General features: G+C 42.9%; 1 long non-coding RNA gene across 1 annotated transcript; it reads right to left on the bottom strand.

The window, feature by feature from the left end:
• Positions 1 to 9,353: 9,353 nt before the first annotated feature.
• On the bottom strand, positions 9,354 to 12,364 carry LOC140257690 (uncharacterized). The gene is made up of 3 exons (XR_011905103.1): positions 12,227 to 12,364; positions 12,002 to 12,044; positions 9,354 to 10,164 (listed from the first exon to the last, which is right to left on the bottom strand). It is a non-coding gene; the product is annotated as an uncharacterized lncRNA (long non-coding RNA).
• Between the last annotated feature and the right edge of the window lie 241 nt (positions 12,365 to 12,605).

Below are 12,605 nucleotides of genomic sequence, written 5' to 3'. Positions count from 1 at the left end.
CAACCAGAGATCATTCCCTCATGGCAGTCAGCCCTTAAATAGAGTTTAAGAGTGGTGTAGCCAGATTCCAACCCTTCCAGTCACAGAACTACCTTCACCTGGGCTCCCAAGGCTGGTCAGGTCCCTTCCCCAGGTGCTCAATCAGTGGTTCAGGCTGAGACTCAACAGTTACCATACAGTCTGTGATCAGATGTCAACCATTATAGATTCCTCTGAAGACAAGTTCCCAGAAGCTTAATGTACAGCAAGCTACTTATGCAGCTGAACTGAATTTTGCTTTTTATTTTGCTCCATTCCTCTTCAAATGCAAAAGGTTTAAGGCTGCTTCTTGTTGCAACCTAAGCCTAACCAGAAGTGCTTCCATGCTAGTCTGAAGGTCACAGTACTGATACAGGAGCCATGAGAAGTCTGAACCAACAACTTGAGCTATCACCAAGGACAAGACTGCTGCTTGTCTAGTCTTTAGTCCTGTATCCTCAAAGCAATATGAGCAAAACGAGTAATCATGTTCAATAAAACAAGAGTGACACAAACCAGGAGAGCTCTGGTTTCCCTTTCAGAGCATTCAGCCGAGGGAATCCAGCAATGGAACAACATAACTCTCAGCAACCAGTGCTTGTTCCAGTGCTGAGAAATACTCTCAAGTGCCCTGAATATTCCACAAGTACAGAAATCCCAGTATAAAATTAAGTTTTGGTGAACTAACCCATGAAAATTTTCCTTCAGTTCTTTTCCTGAGTCTTAGACAAACATTAGGGAAAAAAACTTGAACAGGTATTACGTAGCAATTAATCAGTTCCTCAGCTGCTCAGTCTAAAAGGTGTACAGTTACACTTCCTAGGAGACATACTGCTGGCAACTGCTTGACAGAGCCAGCCCTGGGGACTCATTTCCCCGCCAATAATTTCTAAAGAGTTTGGGATTCACGCTATTTAGCTTAAACTTCAGCCCTTCTGTCAATCCCATGAAGGCATGGAAAACTCCTACAGCTATTGTGCTGATCAGCACAAATTAGGGAACTGCTTCTGTGCACCTTACTGCCTGGCACACATCTCCTCTTATCTGTGGGCCCTTGGCAAGCAGGGCACTGCTGGCTCTCTCTGGCTAGCCTTTGCCTCCACCACCCACCTCTCTGTTTATGTTACTTTCCCAATGCAATTGCAAATATGATAAAGGTTAACCAGGTACAGAAGGTAAATAGGGTTACACAAACCTGGATTTAGCAGTTTAATCAGCCACTAAGGAAGACAATTCTTCAGTGCAAGTGATGAGGAGATACCCAAGCCAGATAAAGGATCCAAGTTATATAAACATTCTCCCAAAAGACTGCTCCTCATTTGCATAAGTACTGTAATCGTGAAAGCAATTCTTAATGGAGCCATTTGGCAGAGACCCTGGCACAGCAAGCTGTGAGCCTCTCCCCAGCTGATGGACCAGCTCCAAGAGCACATTTTGTTGCAGGAAGGGAAGAGGTGAAAATCTGCATCAAGTCTGCAAGCAGTGGCACAGGAGCAGTCAGATCTCCTTCTCATCTTGCTGGTTTGGAGCAGGTCACTTATCCTTTCTTTGTTCAACTCTGCATCTATAAACTGAAACTTCATGGAAAGGCTTGGAGCTGCCCCACCTGAAGATCTGGGGTGAGCTTTCTCAAGAGCAGCAAAGTGAAGCAATAAACCTACGTTTTCCCAAGTTATTCGGTTCCCTAAAGGCAAACTAATTAGGTATGCAAGAGCCCCAGGTTGGGTCTGGAAACATATCTGGGGCTTTTAAATAATCTGACTATTCTTTTTTTTTTCATTTATAAATTATTATTTATAATAACAGACCATGTTATGCTCCTGGTCTGCTGCTCAGAGATAGAATGGTTGCTTCTCAGAAGCCTCCCTGGCAGACATGAAGACATTCCCTTCTCCTAAAAGGGGAAACAAGCTCCTTGCACATGCTTGTCAAGGGCATCAGGCTGACGAACCCCTGCCACAGGCCAAGGGCAGAAGCTCCCAGACAAAAGTGTGGTTTGGACTTTGTCATTTAGCTTTCGGATTCTAGCTCAAAACCAACACATTTCCCTTCTGTTTCAGCATGAATGTGCCTGCTGAACAACTGCAGGGCATGGAGCTGCCTGGTTCTGGGGTAATAATAAGGAGGAGCAGAGAACAATAGAAAGCCAGCACCTGGCACAAACCAGCATCTTAAGAGTCTTGTTGAGATGCCAAGGCAGATCAGGGACAACCATGCAGGTACATGCATTGCAATGCAGCTATTGCCATTACTTTAACCTCACATTTGTCCAAACACCCTCTTAGACACTTCTCTTTCAGACACTAATGAGATAAGGCAGCCTTTGAAATTAATAGTGCTTGTGAGGAATTGTGTATTTAAGTAAACAGAGCTGGTCAAATACAGCCCTGACTCGTACCACTGTGTTCAAACACAGCATCTCCGAACTGACATTTCAGAGTTCACCTTCTTCTAACACAAAAGCTAAGGGAGACCTGACTATGAGGAGATTCAGAAGTATGGGCTTTGCCAGAAAACATTTGATTAAAGCCTTCAGAACAGGACTTTTCAGCCCAGAAAAATAAAGTATTAAAGAAGGCTTCAACCACAGCCTACAAATCCACTGTCATCAGATGCCAACAATATCAAGAGCTTACAAAGAGTTCATTAATCAGTTGGACACATTCACAGAAAGCCCATTGGAAGCTGCAAAGTGATGGACAGACAGCACAAACCACATCTCCACTGGGGACCTGGAGGACACACCCCAGAAGGAAGCATCCCTGCATGCTTGTTTTAGGCTTTTTTCCCCCCTCTCTTTTTCTCAGCCTTATCTGAGACAAATCAACAAATCAAAGTCAAATTAAGTCAGGTTTAAAAGCATTCTCTGTACCAAACCAGAAATCTGTGGAGACACAACACTTCCCCAGATTTACTGCAGCTGTGCTTTTCATTATTGAAGTGGAAGATGATGAGGAAATGTCCTGCATTTTAAAATACAAATTTCACTGTAAACAGACTGCTCAAACTGCTCGTTTTTAAAGGGCAACTGGAGAGATTTGGCTCATTCATAAAAACAAACCAGTAACACTTAAAGTCCTGCTATAGTCAGGACAACCTGGCAGGCTTTCCCACCAATACTACATCCCTCACATGGTAGGAAGCAACAGTGGGGCTGCCTTTCCAGCTCAGAAGTCATCGCTGAGACTTCACCCAGGGCCAATGGACTTAGCCAAGCAATGTCACCTTACCGCTCAATAGCACCACTGCATAATCTCAGTTATTCATTAAAATAATAAACTCCACATAATAAAAATGTGAAACACTCAATATATGCAGTACCTTATTTCCTTGTTAAATGATACCCTGATAAGAGACTTATGTCACGTACACCATTTACAAGAGTACAATACTATCCAAGGTAAATGTCCTGCAAGATTTTGATCCTGTAATCTTGTTTTTGAGAACAAGGTGCTGGTACAGCTTTAGAAATGAACATTAAGCCCTTATCGTATAAATTAGCTCCTTTCAAGGCAGTGCTAATGTTGATAAGATGCCTGGTGATAGCACGTCATGCAGAGGGATGACAAAAGCAAGTGGCTACGTGGAACACTGAGAGTACGAGGGAGCTGGGCCCTGCTCCAAGAGCTGCCCTGGGCCTGTAAGCTGCTGGCAATGGGTTTACCTGGGAGAAAGCAGCTCAAGTGAGCCACTGTGAGATGAAGCTGGCACTATGAATAAGAACAGAGGGCAGGAAAACTGTAATGGGAGAGAGCTGCTAGCCAAAACATGAACAGCCAGCCAACATCCCCAACCCAGGCAGCTATTTTTCATGGCATTTCTTTTGCTGCCCTTTCACATCTAAAGCCCAGTTCTGGTGTGTTGAATCCATGAAGTTAAAGCTTAGTTTCATATTTACTTTTACTAGTTGCTTTCTGAGGGCTTAGGCTCATTAGCAAATGAGCATGTGACAGCTACACTGCTACTGCACAGCTACTTTGTTCCCAGATTGCAAGGTATGTTCACAAAGAAACTGGCAGGCATCTGCCGAGCTGCAACCAAAATACCTTGTGCTTGAGTACAGAGTCTTAAATCTTGTCTTCTCCCATGGGAAGACTGAAGGCTCTCAAACATGCTGAAGACGCACAGAATTAGCCCTGTCATCACTGCCAGTCTCAGCACTGATCTGACATTTCTTACTAGGGAGCTAGCTACTAATTTGTAGGCATGTTTGGCAACCCAGGCCATCAGAAAAACAAAAAACTCAGGCAAGAGCCACTGCTGCGACACAATGTGATTGGGCCCATAGGCTAGGAATGGGACACATCCATTCTCCTGCTTGCAGGAGAACTTGCCTGCGCTGGGAGAACTGCAGGGAGTGGTATATGCACTTGCCTGAATCAGAGCCTGAGTTACTCATTCTTTTATCTTCCTTCTGTGTTTCTCTCATCCCTTTGCCTTGAAGTTCCTGGTGGCGTGACACTACATAATAGGATGAGCCATCCCTTTTGCAATGGAATTAGCTCACACTCCCCTCAGATGAGGGACATTGCTTTTATCATGCTATCAACATGACACATTTTTCCCTCCTGCTATTTACTGCTTGGAAATTGGTTTGATCAGAATAATGAATCATGAAGCCAGTAATAAGAAAACTCACAAAGCTAAAATCAAGAGGCTCAGATCCCATGACGCTTTTAGCTTTCTTGCATGCCAGGAGATACAAGTCTTTTCCTTCCTTCAAAATTAAATTACAACTTTGCATCCAGCATTCCATTCTGGAGAAGAGGGGGATCTGTATATTGCAGCTGACAAGGAATAGACACAACTGGAAGCCATGGAGGCCTATAGCACTGCAACATTCCAGCTAACTATGCTGTAAATGAGCCACTAGAGATGGAAAAGGGAGGAACAGCCATTTTCTGATGTATGTTCTGAAACAGAAACAAAATTAAATCCCTAATCTTTGGAAAGCATGCATACCATACTCAACACATTTGCAAGAGAGGAAAAATATGACAAGAGCAGCAGGCAGACCAGCAGTAAATTTGGTAAGAAGCCCATCCTCCTCCGTCATCCCAGCCCAATACAGTATTTAATGCTATTTACTCCCACAAAATTATTTTTATTTTCTGAGTGTTTCTGCAGTTCTGCCTGGGTTCAGGGAAGGATTTCCTATCACAGCGAAAGTCATTCTTGCAACGTGCCTAAATAGCTTTGCCTTTAGCTTGTTGCAGCTGACATGAGATTTACTGCAGCTGCAACAACACTGCGAATAAATCTGCTATTTAGTGGTTGTACATTCTGCCCAGACCCCTTCAGATGACAGGGAGTCACACACCTGACTGATGGTTTATTTCAGCAGTCATTTCTCCAGAGCATGGTATCAATATATCTTCACTGTCAGTCAAGTACCACAGCAGCCTGCACTCTCTGGAAGGCAGAATTCTCTTTATACATATATTTATACACACACACACGCACACACACATATATATAAATATATAGATTAGTGAGAGCAAAATTAAGCTTCTCAAGCACTGGTTTTCCAAACAGCCAGTGCACTGAACATGGAGACTGCAAATCCTGTGGGCTGTGTCAGGTCAAGCACCCAGCACAACTGGCTGGCAGCAGGCAGAAACAATACAAAGTCCCTCAGTCACCATTTACATCACCTCCCACACTTTTCCTTTTCCAGTTGGCCTCCCAAAGGCCAGAAAGCACAAATCTCTTGCTGGACCCACAACTACTAGCACAGTGTTTTTGTAGCTCCCTTCTTGAAAACCGTTTGGTTTCATATTGCTGTCATAAATTCAGCCTAGCAACAGCTGGGTCACATTTACAGAGGACATGTTTGTTAATTTTTATTTTATTTTATTTTTTATGGCAATGTTATTCAAGGTGTGTTAGCCCTTACTTGGTGTTTGGCCAAGTTAGGGAAAAAAAAAAAAAAAAAAAAAAAAAAAAAAAAAAAAAAAAAAAGATAAGATAACCTCTGGTTGATTATTGACAGATATTTGGTAGCTTGCATCTCCAGGACCACAAGTAAAATGAATGCAGCCTCTAATAGCACTGATTCAGTAACTTCACTGGGAGTCAGACTGGGAAGTGATAGGGACTGAAGAGGACAAGGGCAATTACTTGTAACAGACGCTGCATTTTTGTCTATTAGATCTTAAGCAAAAAACTTTTCAGTGGAGCTTTCAGCCCAGGAAACACACAGTGAGTGCTCCCCCAGAATGGCCACAGCCAGCTATTCTATGATTCTATGATCTCTCCAGTGTTTTTCTTTCCAGGCTCACTTGTCTGCTGCTGACTACTAGGTAAAAATGAACCTAGGCCAATTATGTAACAGTTCTTTAATTAGCTTTTCCTTCCTTGCAGTCAGGTAAAATTCTGTTTGCTTGCACAGCAGAAATTGCAAGATCCAAGGTGAATGGATTTTTTATTATCGATCTTGCACAGTTCGTCATGTTTAAAGATCCCTGACCCAGAAGTAGCACGATAATCAAAGACTGGAGATAGCTTCTCAGTAGTTTCCTTCTAGATACATCCTGAGTTGTTGCTTTAACTCCCATTCATCATTTGTTTGCTTTGCTCATTGGCTTCGTACCTCACCACACCCCTTCATATGACTTCTTCCTTTGGTTAACACCATGCATGACTTAATTCTTGCACTGTCAAACATTAACTCTGGTTTCACCAGGGTTTTAAGAGGACACCAGCTGTTCAAACATCCTTACTCGTGAGCCAGGCTGGGTCATCTCACCTAGCAAACTTACATACTACAGCTGTTCCATTAACAGAAATCATGTCCCTTCTGGAGAAAATATAAGCTATCAACTAGTACAGACTTCTAGTTGCTACCAGGGAATAAAGCCTAGGCAGTCCTAGTCCCTCTGTCTCTGTTGGTTCACCTTTGAGAGACCTGCGCTCACATGTGCCATCGTATTTTTGTATGGCTTACAGGTCCTGGTTCAGGAAAGCAGTAGCTAGAATGGAATGAGAGGCTTATTTGAAATCCCTAGGTACCACTCATAATTAAGAGCAAAAGAAAAGTTTGCTATTAATTAACATTTATTGCCCTATTTTTGACCCTCCAAATGCTATTGTGGTGCACTAAGTCTCCAAAAAGGCTTGTTATCCTCTCTGGGGTAAGATTAATCTTAATTACTGCTTCTCTATTAGCCTGACTCTCTTTGTTAGTTTCTCATTAGTGATTTGGAAGATCAGAGCTGCCAGTTAAGGGAGTAACAGCGAACACTATTGGGAAAATAGAGCACTTTCAAATGGTATAGTAGTGGCTCAGGGCCCTGCTGCCCAGGCATCATGACATAGCCTTGGCTACTGTCAATGGGCTAGTAGCGGTAGTTGTTGGTTGTAGATAGCACTGGATATGAAGCAAATGGTGATAAACCATACTGATTTTTTCCTTTGTTCATCTGGTCTGGCTTCCTGCCTCATCCATGTGTTGCTTTGAGCCACTGTAGTTTTGGGGTCCTGCTTTGATAAGCTCTATCAGCTCTCATTGCAGAATAGCCCCTTCTTAGCTCCATGAAGTAGTAGGAGAAGTGCTGGGCTCATCAGGAGTTCTGATACTGTATTTGTTGCCAGTTTCAGCTATGGGTCATAGGAAGCTTCTCTACTGACTCGCAGTATCTGCAGGGGGATAAAATGAGTCATTTCCAATGACTTACCAGTCGACAAATGAGTCAGTGTCAGGGTCAAGCAGCTAGGTCTCCTGGCACCCAGGACAGTCTGATGTACTTTGCATTGGGCTTCAGAGAAAAGTGCTGTGGCAGACACAGATGCACAGCCTGCTGATCTCTAGCAACTTTAGTTTCTCATGGATTGTCGTGGAGAAGCAATTTGTTTCTTCACAAGGGCTGCAAATACAATGTGTATCAAGGTTACATTACTCTGCTGCAATACAACGTTGATTTTTCATCGACAAGTAAATATATTGTCTCAGCAAACATTCCTGCCTGGGAACGTAATTGCTAGATAGTTGGCAAAAAGCTAGAGCTGAAGGGATGTGAAGTTACACCAAGGTAATCTTGTTTATGCTTTTTAAATACGTGACTGCAAATAATTTTTCATTCTCCTTTCTCTGCCATGGTACAAGCTGTGCACAAACTGGGAAACAAGATTCCTGCCAGATTCAGGCAATACTTAACCTCTGTCTCTGTTAGCTGAAGGACTGGTATCATTAAGGCTTGGGTTGGAATTTGAGGAGAATGCCTGGTCATCCAACGTGATGCTGTATCGTCTCAGCTCTTCCCAAACTGGGCAGGCTGTGGTTTACAGAGCTCCAGCTGTGCTGTAATAATGGAGGATGCAGGCTGGTAAGAGAGGCAATGGAAAGGCAAAGCAGACAAGCCAGTTTCCGAGAAATATCACAGCCATCTTTCCATTTACAAAGAGGTTTTGGATGGAAATACCATCTTTTTTATTTTAATTTTTATTTTTCCCTCCCCCTTAAAAAAAGTAAGAAAAAAAGAGGTTTCAGCCCTATTTTTCCTATTCAGTCCTACTGCAATGGAAAAATTCTGATCATACCTACCTATTAACAGCAATTACTGTAGCATCCCAAGCCAGTGATCATCAATCACAGCCAATTTTGGTCACTGTGGGAGTTTTCCCATTAAGAGAGAGTCCCAGTATTAAAACAAATCTAAAATGTCCTCTGTTGAGGTGAAAGATGTGGCTGAAAGGAACAGCTGTGGTCTCTGCCCAATGCTGGCATAGGGCAAATAGGACTTGTGTGCTGCTGAGGTGCTGGACCTGTTTATACACCTGTTGATGCTGCTGCAGCTGCTGGAGATCAGGCAATGTATGTCAAAAATGTCTAGACAAGATGGAAGACTTACTACAAGTGTTGGGGAGGAAAAAAAAGAAAGAAAGAGCAGCAAAGAAGTAGATTGCATGATTATATGCTGCCGAAGGAAGACAGGCTGAGATCATATAATTCTCTGAGGAAACTCTACATGTAACAATTATATGTTCAATTAGATACACTATGGTATGTGGTTTTTTTAAAGAATTAAATTTAAAAAAATGGAATGAGTGCTCAAATAAGTGTGGAGGAGGATAGCAAAGTGGTGAGCTAAAGTCTTTTTCTTTGATATATCTCTACATGCACCGTGCAATAGAGGAGAAAGAGCAGCAAAAAGGATGTTTGACATGTCAGAGATATCAACAGCTCCAGTGACAATTTTAAGGAAATTAAATGGAAATCAAAGCAGAGCACTTTTGAGCAGGAGTCTCACAAGCATTTAAAACCATAGATCATCAGAAAATCACAGCATGTGTCAGCCCCTTTCATGTCCAGCACGCTAAGCCCAGGAAGCCAAGCACCCAGTAGTACAGACTCGACGTAGAGTTCACTACACCAGAGGGCAGGAAAATCGCTAGGGCAAAACAACTCCTTCTAAAAGGCCAGAGCTCTGCAATCCCAGCATAGCCGAGGTATGAAGGGAGAGGACCGGGACTCCTGGGTACTGAGCTGTCAGCTTACTGCAGATAAAACCGGCTTTTTTAATTCTCCAGCTTAGCTGGCCAGAAGAATTCACATCATTTCATGAAGTTTGCCACTGTGCTGCCTCACTCCTTTTGACATACTGCTCCAGTGGCCCCAGCTCTTGGACGCGCTCTTCATCCTCACCTCAAGGAGGCTTGAAGGAGAAAAGACCTTGCTACTCCTACCAGCTGCAGGCTCTCAGTGCATACTGTGCCATCTGAAAAGTAGGGCATCACGAGTTATGAAGTGATTGGAACCAACACCACTCGACTTCCTCAGTTTGGTTTCTTATGCTCTTGCAAGGCCATGTAATACATGGTGTTTTCAGTGCTCTTCCACTGAAAATCAGACATCACTTGGCTGTCATCACTCTGCTGTAATGGCACGTGGCCACTCTTCCATTTCTCATCCTTATACTTATTTTGGTCTCTGTCCATTTTGTGGGTATTTTCATCCTCCTTGGTCATACACAGCACACTAGAGGCAGCATCTGGCATGGCATGACATCACTCATGTCACAATCTGTTGCCTCTGTGGTATGGAAGATCAGGTAGCACACATAGCCTGGTACAGAACAGTGTGTGGTGTAAGAAAGTGAGAGGGAAAAAAAGATGCTGACATGTTTTCATTTCCTCAGAAACACATCCCTGAAAAAAAACCCACAAGAGGAATGAGTCATCCGCAGAGGATATTGGCCTCTCTTACTTGCAGCTGCTAAGTTTTAATTCTATAATTTTAGTTTGCCAGGCAAATAAAGAAGGAAAGAATTACTGGATAGGATGCATGTCATTGTCACTCTGTAGAATTCTCCCTTTTCCAGCATGAATGTTGGATATCAGGTCTTTGGGCTATGAGTTACTCATGCACAGGTGAAGTTGGTGCGTGCACATCCCTGGGCTTCAGGCACAGCTTTGTGAGATCATGTATTTTATGGAAGAATAAAGTGGTGTGGGACAAAAAGTAAAGTCTGCTATGATGAATATGTGCTATAGCTCATACTGTTGATCTAATTGAAATTCTGCTTGTTTTTCCAAAGCCTATTAGAACTTAAAAGCTGGGATTTCAAGGTGTTACTCTGTTAGTGATAGAGAGAGGATGGAACTGAAATCTTCTCACTGTCTCATGACACCGTGGGAAATAACTTCAAGTTATGACTGGGGGCCTGAGGAAGAAGGCAAGGAGGTCTCAAAGGTCAGGCTGTGATCATTAGAATAGAAGTCTAAGAGGTCTCCCAGGGGCACAGGCAAGTTAAGAGCTCTGCAAAACTAAGATCTCAACTAAGTGTGGGCATCTTGGGGATAAATACCTTAGAAAATGGACTGGATTGGAGACCATCCAGCTTCTGCCTTGGGAGACTTAACACTTCCTAGGTTAAGCTAGCCTTGAATGAACCAAAAGTAATAAAAAGTTCTTCAATCATCTCTTGTTCTGGGCTTTTCTGTTATGGTGTTTTCTAAGACTGCTTCTATTTCTTTTTGCTCTGTACGGAGATACTTGAGCCAGTGGTATGGGAATAATAGCGAGAGGATGGGTTTGGCAATTAAACACCTAAAAAGTTTCAATAAAGATCTACAAAAACGTGAGGATTCTCAGTAAAATATCTTTCATTCTGGAGAAGTCAAGGAAATCATGAAACCATAAGGAAGAAGAAAGAAGTTCTGCAACTATTTGTTTTACCTTAACTTGACAAACAGATATATGCTTCTGGTTTCTTCTTCTCTCATCATGGATAAGAAGCTATGGCTTTCAAAATGCATTTTAAATGTGAAGCACAAAGTCTCCATACTCTCACTTCTAACTCAGATAAAATACAAACTACTCACTCTAATGTTCAAGAGCCAAGAAATGCCTTGTGGTTAAGGCAAGATGGCCATTAGTCACTTTTTGAGACCCAGTTCTGCCAGCAACAGTATGTGTGTGACATCAGCAAGTAAGCTTCCTTGGTATGGGAAAGTACTTCACTATGAATTTCCCTGGATTATACTCTTGTTCCATTAAAACTAATCCTGTCCTTTAAGCAGGATATTGATTCAGATTCTGCTTTCTCTCTTACTGACTGTACTTGGCACAAGGAGGAAGCGGGCTGGGACTCCAGACTGGACCCCAACTGCTCTCCCTTTAGCCCCATCAACTCACCTTGGAGCAAAGCACGTGCTTCCCTCGCACTGTCCTGTTTTGACTCCTACTCCTACTTTGAGTGCTCTTATATCTCTCGTTTTGTTTGATTTGTTTACGTTTAGTCAATTCCCGTTCCTCCTCAGATCGTTGTCACTGTGTTTTCTCTTTGTTAAAACGATCAGCACAATCTCTGCCCTCCCCCGTCTCCCTTCCTTTTTTTTTTTTTTTTTTTTTTTTTTTTTTTTTTTTTTTCCTTCACTCCTTTGTCTCTTTTGTTCTATTCCCGAGGCCTGTGAAGCCCCCCGTCACAAACTGATATTTAGGGATAATCCCGTGCTCCAACAGACATCTCAAAGCTGAGCTTACCCTGTGGTCTTATCTGCAGCCTCAGTGGGGTTTCAGGCAGAACCTGCATGTGAACAAACACAAGGAGGCTCAAACATGCAACTGTTAATTGCAGACAACTGTGGGAGCAATGATGCCAAGGTAATGCCAAACAGATCCAACTGGAGTGGTTAAAAATCACACAGAACTGTATTTAGAGCTAGTACCCACCTCTCACAGTGTCTACACAAACCCTGCTTGACTTACCATCACTCTTCAAAATGAGGCACATTCCTGAAGTTCCTGATCTCAGGCAGTAATTCCTGAACGCAGGTAGACTTCTTGTATTTTTCTCTCTAAGCACCCAGGCACTGGTTACCCCAGCTGGCTCTCTTCTATGGTAGCGTCCCATCTCACTACCACCATCTCACAGACCCTGAGCTGAATCACCTTCCAGCTGTTCCCACAGCTGACTCATTGCTTGCCTCAGGTGGTCAATCAGAGGTTCAGGCTGTGATCAACAATTTCCCATACAACCATGATTATGCTTGTCCGTTGGCCTCAATGTTTTGTATTACAGCTCTTGCAGAATTTTTGTATAAGGTAGAATTGCATCAAATGGCTCTTCCTTCAAAATGCTAGTATG

The sequence above is a fragment of the Excalfactoria chinensis genome, chromosome 12, assembly GCF_039878825.1.
Source record: "Excalfactoria chinensis isolate bCotChi1 chromosome 12, bCotChi1.hap2, whole genome shotgun sequence".
In the NCBI taxonomy this organism is placed as follows: Eukaryota; Metazoa; Chordata; class Aves; order Galliformes; family Phasianidae; genus Excalfactoria; species Excalfactoria chinensis.
Note: the sequence above shows the minus strand (reverse complement) of the source record. Positions and strands in the feature narration are given on the sequence as shown.